Source organism: Camarhynchus parvulus, chromosome 5, assembly GCF_901933205.1.
Source record: "Camarhynchus parvulus chromosome 5, STF_HiC, whole genome shotgun sequence".
In the NCBI taxonomy this organism is placed as follows: Eukaryota; Metazoa; Chordata; class Aves; order Passeriformes; family Thraupidae; genus Camarhynchus; species Camarhynchus parvulus.
In genome coordinates, this window is record NC_044575.1 from 31,908,257 (window position 1) to 31,919,422 (window position 11,166).

Genomic DNA, 11,166 nt, shown 5'->3' on the forward strand with positions numbered 1-11,166 from the left:
TGGAATAACAGTTATATACAAAATTTTTCTTTTCTTCTTTGTGTGATTTGGCTTACTGGCTAAAATTTAAGTAAAGAGCTCCTTCTTCACAGTAAGGGTTGCTAACCATTCAGACATATTGGCAATCACCCTCCTCAGTAAAACATTTAGAAGTGAATGAAACAAAAACTTAATGTTTTGGAGATTACTGGGCTCTGGTCAAACAGCGTTCCAGCTATTTTCAGATCTCTTTAAGACATATTTCAATAATTCTGAGGCCCACCATTGTCATCAAAGAATTTCAGTTTAGATACAGAAGCGAATCAGTATCATGCCAGCTCCTGCCTGTTAGTGTCCAGAGGATACACCAGCATGAAAGCAGAATCATAGAATTGTAGAATGGTTTGGGTTGGAAGAGACCTCAAAGAAATCTCATTCCAAACCCCCTGCCCTGAGCAGGGATGACTTTCCTAGAACAGGTTGCTAAGGCCACCATCCAACCCACCTTTGAAAACTTCCAGGGATGGGATGCTAACAACTACTCTGCGCAAACTGTACCAGTGCCTCACCACCCTGTGAGTAAAGAGTGTCCTCCTGACATCTGCATGTCTTCTCTTTTAGTTCAAAATCTCTTCCCCTTGTCCTGTTACTATTTGCCTGTGTAAAAACGTCCCTATCCCTCTTTTTTATAAGCCCCCTTAAGGTACTGGAAGGTGCTGTAAGGTCTCCTTGGAGCCTTCTCCAGGCTGAACTAACCCCAACTCTGTCAGCCTGTCTTTGAAGGAGAAGTGCTTCAGCTCTCTGATCATCTTCATGGCCCTCCTTTGGACCTACTCAATCAGGTCCACATCTTGTGCTGAGGCCTCCAGACCTGGATGTGATTCTCATAAGGGTGGAAGTTTAATTTCAATACTATACCAGAATAATTTGATACAAGGAAGATGATGATGATGATGATGATGATGATCTTTTTTCCCATTTTTCCCCCAGTTGTTAAGAAAACAATTCATATTTGAAGGAGAAGGGGTGTGTTTGCCCTCTTGAGGCCCTGATTATTGCTGTCAATGAGTCAGGACAAAAATGCACGGCTACCTTAGTAGTAAAATGCTTTACAACAAAAATGTGTGCCTGTTGCTGAATGGGGCAGGTTATCCAGTGGCAACAAACACAGAAAAATATGAGTAATTTAGTGTCTTCTTTATTCCTGTCTTCATGACCCAGGTGTCACAGATACCTATGTTTAGTAAAGGGGGTTGAGGAGCAACTGAACTCCCATGATGTATGACAATAGATTCAGGAATTACTTTAGAGAGGATGACCCTTATAAGACCGTGGAACCTGATAGGCTTCCTACCACTGAGAGCACACTAAGAGCATTCTCTGGTGTCCTTGCAAAGTCACTTTCTATCATATTTGGAAAGTTGTGAAATCTATGGAAGTCCCTGCCAACTGGAAGAAAGCGAATGTTGTACCCATCTTCAAGGAATACCAAAAAGTGCAGACCAGTCAGCCTCACAAGAAAACCATGGAGTCTCCCAAAGAATGTGTCTGGAGATAAGGGAGAAGGTAACTGACAACATGCCTTTACAAACTATAAATCACATCTGATGAATCTGAATGATTCTATGATCAAAATACTGGATTTCTGGATGAGGGGAGAAATGTGAATATCATTAAATTTAGCAAGGCTTTTGGTGCTGTCCTCACAATGTTCTTGTAATCCATATTAGGATTTTACAGCCTGGATGAGTGACCAACTAACTATTTACAATACCAGTAGGATGATTGGTTATGGAAGGGGATTTTCAGGTCATCTTCCTGGGTGTCTGTGACAGGGGTATTCAGGGGTCTACACTGATACCCATCCTCTTTATCACTGAGCTGAGATGGACAGATGGAGCTCACTCTCAAGTTTGCAATGGCCCTAGACTGGGGACTGGTTATTAATGTCAGTGGGACTCCTTCCATCAAGGAGGACCTAAGCAGACTTGAAGAAATGGGCTGACAGCAACAATGACAAATACAAGGTCTTACAGCAACGGACTGATAGACTGGGGAGAAGCTCTGTGAAAGAGGACATGGATAATACAATTTTGAATGTCCTCATAACATCTGACTGCATAAACAATCCAAAAGACTGATCCTTCTTTACAGAAGAAAACCAGATAATTGTACTCAAACCAGATAAAGATAGAAGTAATAAATTAAGAGCACTTAGAATTACTTACTCCACCCCACCTCAGCCTCATTTTTTAAAATTTAAATCCATATTCTCAAAAGGTCGTTTCATTCTGTGATTACTTTATGTACCACAAATGCAATGCTTCCATATGGTAGCATCTCAGAATACTGCTTTCTATTAATTCCCATCAGATAGAATATTGGTTTACTCAACCTTTCTTCAATTTTGTTGCTTCTCAGACAGATTATATCACTGCAATATTTCATGGAATTAAATGCTCACACAGTTGGGTGTGCTTTCATGACAAGGTTGAAAGACTGGGAAAGAACCAAAAGAAGAAATATTTGAGAGATAATTGTGTTATACCGACAACTTTGTAACATCCTTAACTAATGTTGGTGATAATGATGAATGGTGTATGATATGGTACTTTAAATTGGTGAGCAAGTCAATTAGAACAAATCTACAGTCATTAGAACTGTCTTATGTAATGAAATGGGTCAGAATTTAATGAGTCCTACTTCCCTTCCCCCCCGCAGACCCCCATCCCCAAATTTTAAGATACATAAGACAAGGATGTTTTCATTGTTTTCATCAGGTTGACACTGACTGATCGAATTACAGAGCTCATTTTACTGTTTGGCCCATGATTCATGCAGCAGCTGTGCATTGGGTGTGTTGAGATATTAAATATCTATCAATTAAACAAAAAGGTATCTTGAAATCTTTTAGAATCTGTTACAGTATTCTGACTGATCTTTCTGCTTTCAGTACCATAATTTAAAAATAATGTTCTTGATAGCAAATTAAAATAGCCCCACCCACAACACAAAAAATCCTCAACAAAGCCCCAAACCAATGAAACAGTCTTGAGCATTGGTATGATGCAGAATGAAGCTCAAAAAATAACTGAATAGTTGAGATTTTCTCATACTTATAATTGTTTTAGATATTTATATTTCACACTTTCATTACCCTTTTCTAATAATTTCTTCCATTGACACATCTTTTCCCTATCAGCATTTATACTAAAAATCTGCTTATTGATTATCTTTTATATAATCAAGAAGTATGCCTTTTTTTTCAGCTCCTCAGATATGCAAGCTGTGGTATATCTGAGTTGTAAGATGCAATTTAGACATGAATCTCCTAGATTCATAATAGCTTCCTTTTAATTTTATGCTGATGTACCTTCACTGAGTTTAGCATGATGAATTAAGTTCATACTGAGAGGGATATTTCCACATTATATTTGAAAATTTACTCTGCCTTCCCTGTCATTTGTGAAAACTGTGCTAGATTTAGTGACCCATTTTAAGATTCAGGAGATGGGAAAAAACTTGATTCTAAGTAGTAGATTTTTGTGCCTATCTGATTTACACTTTTTTCACTGGTGATGGTTAATTTTGATGTGACTAGCCACCACATACCATCTGTGAAGAACAGGAACCTTTCTCAGCAGTGAACACTTAGGTTACTTCAAATCACTCTTCTGTCAATTGGACAAGCATGTTTACCTGCTACATAGATTTGAAAACTTTGGGAAAAGTGCTTGAATCTGTTGAAAAAGAGCCGAATGTCTTGAAAGAAATCAGAAGTTTTGGCTGCCAGAACTGTGGTATTGCTATGTTGATTGCTACTACATATTGATTTACTGGACATTATTCCTGAAAATGGTGTCCCCAGAAGTGAGATAATGGCCACGACAGGCAATACAAATCACCTAATACTGTTACATCATCCCCCACATTCATTTTACACATTTCCACCAGTTTCTGAAATTCATGCTTGCCCTCTAGCTCTTCATAAGTCACTTATCTTTACTGATTTGTAATTATGAGCTCTCATTGGAAAGAAAGATACAATTGTACATCTTTCTTAGCTCTTTATCCCATTGCAATACATCATTAAACTATTTTATAACATGTTGTTTATTATGTCATTTAAAGTCTGTGGCTCTTAGGAACAGCCTTAAAGGATTTATGTTTTATTTATATATGTTTTTACTTTTATTCTTTTTTTTTCAGTTGGTTATGCCCTATTTTAAATAATTTGAGGAAAAAAAATATTGCTTCTTGTAAAACAGATACCCTCAGGAATTCTAGACCATTTAGCCTTTTTCCCCTGTTATGTTTCATCAGATTTTAGTTCTCTCCTAGAGAGCAAGGATTTAATAGATTAAAACAGCAATTGATTTTTTTAGTCTTTTATTTGAATTTATCCATTCCACTGAAATACATTATGTGTCTCCAAAGAAAGTAATAAATTATAGACAAAGCAAAAGTTAAAATTAGATCTGAATGTGGTGTAATGCCCAAAGGAAACTATTCAGAAAGGTTACAAGCTGTCAAAAAACAATTTGTATGGTTAAAAGCCACACAGATAGATGCCGTTAATGGAGTATCTGTAATGATTATTTAGGCATTGGTTGCTTATTATGTCTCTGAGGCAGCTATTCAGTGCTCTGCTTTGAAGGCTATAAAGACCTGTAATTCTGCACCTATTATACAGAAGAAGTGTGTGCAAGAATGCACTGTGCCACATCAAACAAACCTCTCCTCTCTATTCTCTTGATTTTTAATCATCTCTCCCTCTGGAATTATGGTTGATGATGATTGTAAGAATAAAGACTAGTTACTGTAGTGAAAGGATCATAAAGTCAATCATGTGGATAAAATTACTTAGCAATTCAGCCAGCTGGTCTCTATTTGGCTTCACTTCAGTTCATTAGTTTATGGGGAGAATTCACTCCACATTTAAAGAAAGCAAAATTGCATAAAAACTAGTTTGTAATTAATAGCAGCTTTTATACAGAAATAAAATTGCCAAGTTAATGTGCCCATTGGGCACTCATTTTTTATTTCTTTTTGTATCTTTTGGAAAACAACTTTATTTTGTATTTGCAGCCTTAGACACAGGTTGTTCATCTACAATCCATCTTCTTTTCTTGAAAATTATTCTTTTCACAATGAAATACTTGAAGAGTTTTCAAATCACAATATTTGCTAGAGAGTAGACAACTTTAAACAACTTAGGGGCCATTTGGAAGCATGGCTGTGTAATCTTGGCATTCTGTGCCAGTGCTCTCATGCAGGTGATTAGGTGGCAGTGTATAGCTGTAAGCATATGTTTAAAGTGCCATACATCATAAGCATATTGTGTTTTGCATGCTTTTTAAGAGCTAAATAGCTAATGTTGATTACTATTGTGTTAACGGAGCCAGAAATAACAAATATACTGTTCTTCTACTTTTGAAACCTTTTATGAAGAGCACATAAAAGCAGCAAGGCAACTGGGGAGTTGATCCATTTTGAATCCCTTAACAGGATATCCAAAATGAAGCCAAATTACTCCCAGATCCTTTCAGGTCTATGCATAGAAGCTAAGGAGGCCAGAGCCTGTACGATTGCATAAGCAGTTACACTGCATTGCTAAAGAAAAATAGTACAAAGATGAAAACAGAAGAAATACAGAATTTTCATTTTTCAATTATAACTATTGAAAGGGCTGTATTGTTTATAAGCCCAGATTAAACACTCACGTGTTAGCTTGGCATGGAGTGATGGCCTTTCTTCTGAAGCAGTGTGTGCCCACAGAATGTCTTCTCTGAGTACTGTTGACGGATAAAGGGGAAAGAGAGCATTGAGGTGGAGTTATGTCTTGCTGTTATTCTTCTATCTGTTAAGTGTATTTGAAATGTGGAATTGTAAGAAATGTCAGTGTTTCAACATGCATTTCAGTGTCCAATCAGATCAAAAATAGGCTTTGGAACACTGAACTGTTTTACATTTTCACACTTCCTATATTTTAATGGTTCCACGAGAAAAATATTTTGTTTTGGAAAACAAGCAATTTATACTGTTATTATTTTTTAGGTCTTGACACATTCTGTATAGATCTTAAGACTTTAATTAATTATTCAATTTAATGAATTGGCCCTTCTCAGTGTAAGATAATACTTCTCTGGCAATTTTGAAACTGGCTACTGCCTTCATGTGGTATCTCCTCTGAGAATGTAATTCTGAATGGTGTTCAGAAAGGAAGAGGGCATCTTCTAGGCAGAGTTCTAGGCAGATTTCTACAGTATTTAGGAACTCTGGAATTACTGAGGCAATGTAGTGTCTTTTAGACATATATAGTAATTAAATGAATTATTTGCTTATTTGCTTACAAAGGATTACTCAAGCAACAGAATTTATCTATGGTAAAGATAAGAGTGAACTTCACTTGTTCTTCTGTTTGTTACCAGGAATTAATTTCTTTAATACCATCACATCTGCCAGTATATAGTAAATATTACTTGCATAAATGGCAATATTTGACATTGTTAGCATTATAATTTATTTTATATTTATTTGCCTATCTATAATAGGCAGACTTAGAATAGTCTATGGAAAGCCTACTATTAGTCCTACTACAAATACATTATATTAGGAATGAAATAATTTGTTTTAATGTCACGCAACTGTGCAAAACATTGAGGAGTCATTAGCATAAAGAACATTTGAACACAAGTGTCTATTCAATTTTGTATTGTTATTTTCCAAAATAGAAATCATGAGAAAATGGGATTGGTCCCAGGCTGGAGTCTGTACAAGCATGTATAGGAAAATGTGTGACACTTTATTCCTAAATAGCTCCTTGACTAAAGCATGTTCCCTCCAATCATTTACATTTGTTTGATTTATGACATTTTGTGGAAATGCCTGGGAGACCTGGAGTAGTTCCCTTGTGTTCCATTGATGTTATTCTTTCATCTTCTTCCAATTCCTTCCATACTGTACATGCTCTACAGGAAATCCTGCAGTACAGTGTTTCAGTAGCCCTCCTCTTTTCTGGGGAAAGGATGTGGATGGCAACAGCAATTTAGGATGGGAATGTGGGAATGGGAATACCCCCTCATGACCTATGTTTATAAATAGTGCATGCAGGGAAGGATTTCAGAGCAGCAGAAAATAAATTCTATGGTAATAATTTCATCCTAATTCTACTTTAGCCTACCATGGGTGAGAGATGCCCAAAATGCAGCTGCTTTTATGGACCTATTCATACTCAACACATCGTAGATTCTCACTGTGTTAGGAGAGACAGCGGCTGGAGGCATACAATTAGATAGAGCATGGGAATTTTTAACTCCCCATACAGTAGTTAACTGCTGTCATCTATCCCAGTTATTGACTGTTCAATTTCCTTAAGTTTATTACACATCTTCATTTCCTGAATCATTGGAGATCATTTAATTACAGAAAATGATTAACTTAATGAAAATGATTTACCAGGCAAGCCATCTCCATTTACTAAATACTGAAAAGAGAAATCAAGAATTGTTAAAATGCATACATTCATATAAAAGTATTGAAAAACACTTTTATTGGCAGAAATTTAATAAGACAGCCAATAACCAGTCGTAATAACAGAGTGTGCGATCCTTTAGGTGAAGATTAAATCAGAGATGGAAATAACAATTGGTTAACATTCTGAAAAAGTTGAAATTATTTTGTAGTTAACCAAAACATTCAAATTTTCTAATGCAACATGAGAATTGAATAATGAGTTCAACAGGCTTGTTTTCTGTGCAGTACTGAGGCATGTTTATTTCAAATAATACTCCAAGCATGTTTTTACTGCCATACTAATACTAATATTATCATAGTTGATACTGAAGAGATCTCTTGTGAGATGGAGTTTGTTTATTTGTCCTGCTTAATACCCATTAGCACAGTATGCTGAAAGTATGTATAGGAGTAAAATTGATGATGTCTTTTGAGTTATTAAAGTTTAAATAACATCTTCTTTTGCAAAATTATTGTAAAACTCAGAATTATGTGAATCTCAAAGCTATTTGATATGGGTGCCATTATTTGGTAATGGATGTGGAATTAAAGATATGCTCTTAGTCAGATTAAGTAGAGCTGCAAAACATGACAGGAAAAAAACCTCCTGGCAGCCATTTCTCTGTATGAGATGGTTCTCTTTAATTTCAATAACTGTGATTGATGTTGATTTTTCAATACAGTTGAAGAAAAGAAAATAACATCATTATAATTCACACAATTAATTTCCTGATACCATTATGTTTGTCTAAAAATCTTCATTCAAAAATTCAGTTCAAAGTTGTTCCCCCTTGTCCTCTCACTGTATGTTCTGTGATAAGTCCCTCTCTGGCTTCCTTGTAGCCCTCTTTAGGTGCTGGAAGGCTATGTTAAGGGGCTTCTCAGGACCTTCTCTTCTCCAAGAGAAAGCATCTGCAGTACCAAATATAGTTATTTCAGTTCTGAAATTATGCATTTTTTTTCCTAACACTTCCCTGCTTGATTAGTGGTTGAGCCAAGGATCGAAGCAGCATTGTCAGTATTCCTTATAGTAGGAGATGGATGTGATGTATAGCACTTGATTAAACTACTTGCCATGCTAGTGGACAGCAAAACATACATCACTTTAGGAGACAAAGCCTGTAGTTCTACTAGTAACCTGGGTTGACAAGTCTCTTTTTGTTTTCATATAAATTGCTGTTCAAAATTTAAATTCAAGGTGATTGTGTTTTATCTTCATAGAGAGTATATATGGGCAATCTATCTGAGGCTCTTTTCTCTATAGCATACTTATCAAATATGCTATGTCAAGTTTTATTCCTTATTTATTTAATGCTTTCTAAAACAAGTCAAAATGTCAGCAGAAGCCAGTGGAGGAGTGCACTGCTCAGGAAGCATGCATGCTGCTTTTAGGGTATAGGGAGCCATTTATTAATACAAGCAGCAGCTATGAGGTAAAATAGTTTGACAGGGTTAGGAGCAATTCATGTTGATAGAACACAGAGTGCTAACTAGACAGCATGAGTTTCAGGAATTAAGCATTAGAAAATGTAAACTTTTAAGATTTAAAAAGTAAAGACTTATTTCTCTGCATTTGTAGAAAAGTACAAATTCAAACAAAGAACATAAGTACTGAACAAATTATACTGAAGAATTGCATACTCTATTTGTGGAAGAGCTGAGGGAACTTCTGTTTTTACTGTTTTTTTACATCTGGTGGCAAAAAAAATGTTCACAAGCTAATGTAAGTCTATAATGTAAAGTTTATGCAATTAAAGACCATAAGAGAGTTTATAGACCATTCATCATTGGATATGGATCATAAACTCTGAGTTTCAGAAAATAAGGAAGGAATTCCATTTGTAGCTCACTGTTGCCTGAAGCCTACCTAATGACATCTTTCTTAGTCATAGAATTAACTGAGTATCTAGCTGAAAAGCTCTGAATATTCACTGTGCATATTAAACTTGAAAAGGTATAATAAAATCTTGCATCCTTGTAGGGGATTTTTGTTGGGCTCAGTTCAACAAAAATTAGACAGCACTTGTTCATTTAGTACATTCAAAAGGAGTCAAATCTTTCAAATTCCAAACTGTCAGCTCCCATCATTTCATATGACAGCTGAGTGTTTGACTGTAATACACACAAGTCATACTAAGTGAAAAGCTGTTAATGAATAGAGTTGCTTTTCTTAAACCAAGGGAAAAGAACACATTTGCCAGTGCTTTGTGGTTTGTGTTGTGATGCAAAATGGATTCTCTACTGTCCTTGCTTGGTTTTACCTGTGTAGCACAACGTTGGTATGGAGATCTCTATGGATTTCATTAACTAGGTCATTAATCTTTTGTGATTTCTGACTTAAATATGCTATATGACATTGCCTCAAAAACTAAATACATGGCAGAAGGATGTATTTTTTTAAAGAAATAAGAAATTATTCCTTAAGGTCTGTATTTGAATAGTGTTCTCTTTGAATCTCATTTTCTCAAGGGCTATCTTCATCTTTCATTGAAGTCATCTGGGGAAGTATTCTGCATACTTGAAATCAGGTCTCACAGGAGTTGTGAAATCTGACTAATCCAAATTAATTTCCTGCACCTGTTTTCTCCCCTTGCACTTTTGTGGTAGGACTGTAGGAACTTCAAGTTTGATTTTTCTTTACCAAAGTTAATTGGTATGTAAAGTAGAAGAAATGTATTTCTTTAAGGTTGCTTTTGTAGTTATAAGATAGAGCTTTTGAAACTTTATAAAGCTGAGTAGGTGTTTTCCAAAATCACTTCTCTCTGCCATCAGTTGCCTTTCTGACTCTGAATGCAGTGTGCCTTTCACTTGACTGTATCTTCAAGCGCCCATCATTAAGTGACAGCATAAGATTCCATGCACAGGAAGTTAGTTGATTTAAAAATTACCCACTTTTTTCCACTTTATAAGAAGAGCTATTTTGATAAATTCTGCCAGTAATATAAAGTAGCACTTGGTATCTGTCTCTCTAAAAGAAGGGCTGTCATACTCAGGTTGTGCAATGTTCATCAATACATGTGACATGAAATGAAAAGATACAACAGAAAAGACAGAGTCAGAGAATGTTTATTTTCTGAAAATAAGAGGACTGAAATATGGAAAAATCTAGATTCTGTTCTATCCTTTGCCTCTGATTTACTGTGAGTCTAGTGTACTTACGTATCTGCTACCTTTATTTCCTTTTCTCTTAAAATGTAGGGATGCCCTAGCAAGTCTTGCAAAGCCCTTTGAAATGCTTGTAGAACAAAAAAATCTTGTTGCAGAGAAAATTGTTATTTGATTGATTTGATTTTATTGAAGATAAGGCCAGAAAATTGTGATCTGGTCTCACTTTTATACCAAAGACCTGTGAAGATTAAGTGGGGAAGGGATGTTTAAAATCACAATGAGAGGATGGTGCTAAATACAGACAGGTGACAAAATTTGAGATTTTGGAATATGACCTGCATCATTGCTTCAGAATTTTTCAACTGCCCTGCAAACCAGAACAATACAATCTCATCTTTAAACAGGCTGTATGATTTCAGGGAAAATTAGAGTTAGGATTCAGATTCAAGAACAGTAAAATCATTAACTTTTCTCAAAAAAAATTCAGACTTACCAGCTCTTGTCTTCAAGCTTAATTTTCTTGTACTTTGAAGTTTCATAAACTTTCATAATGTCAAACATTTT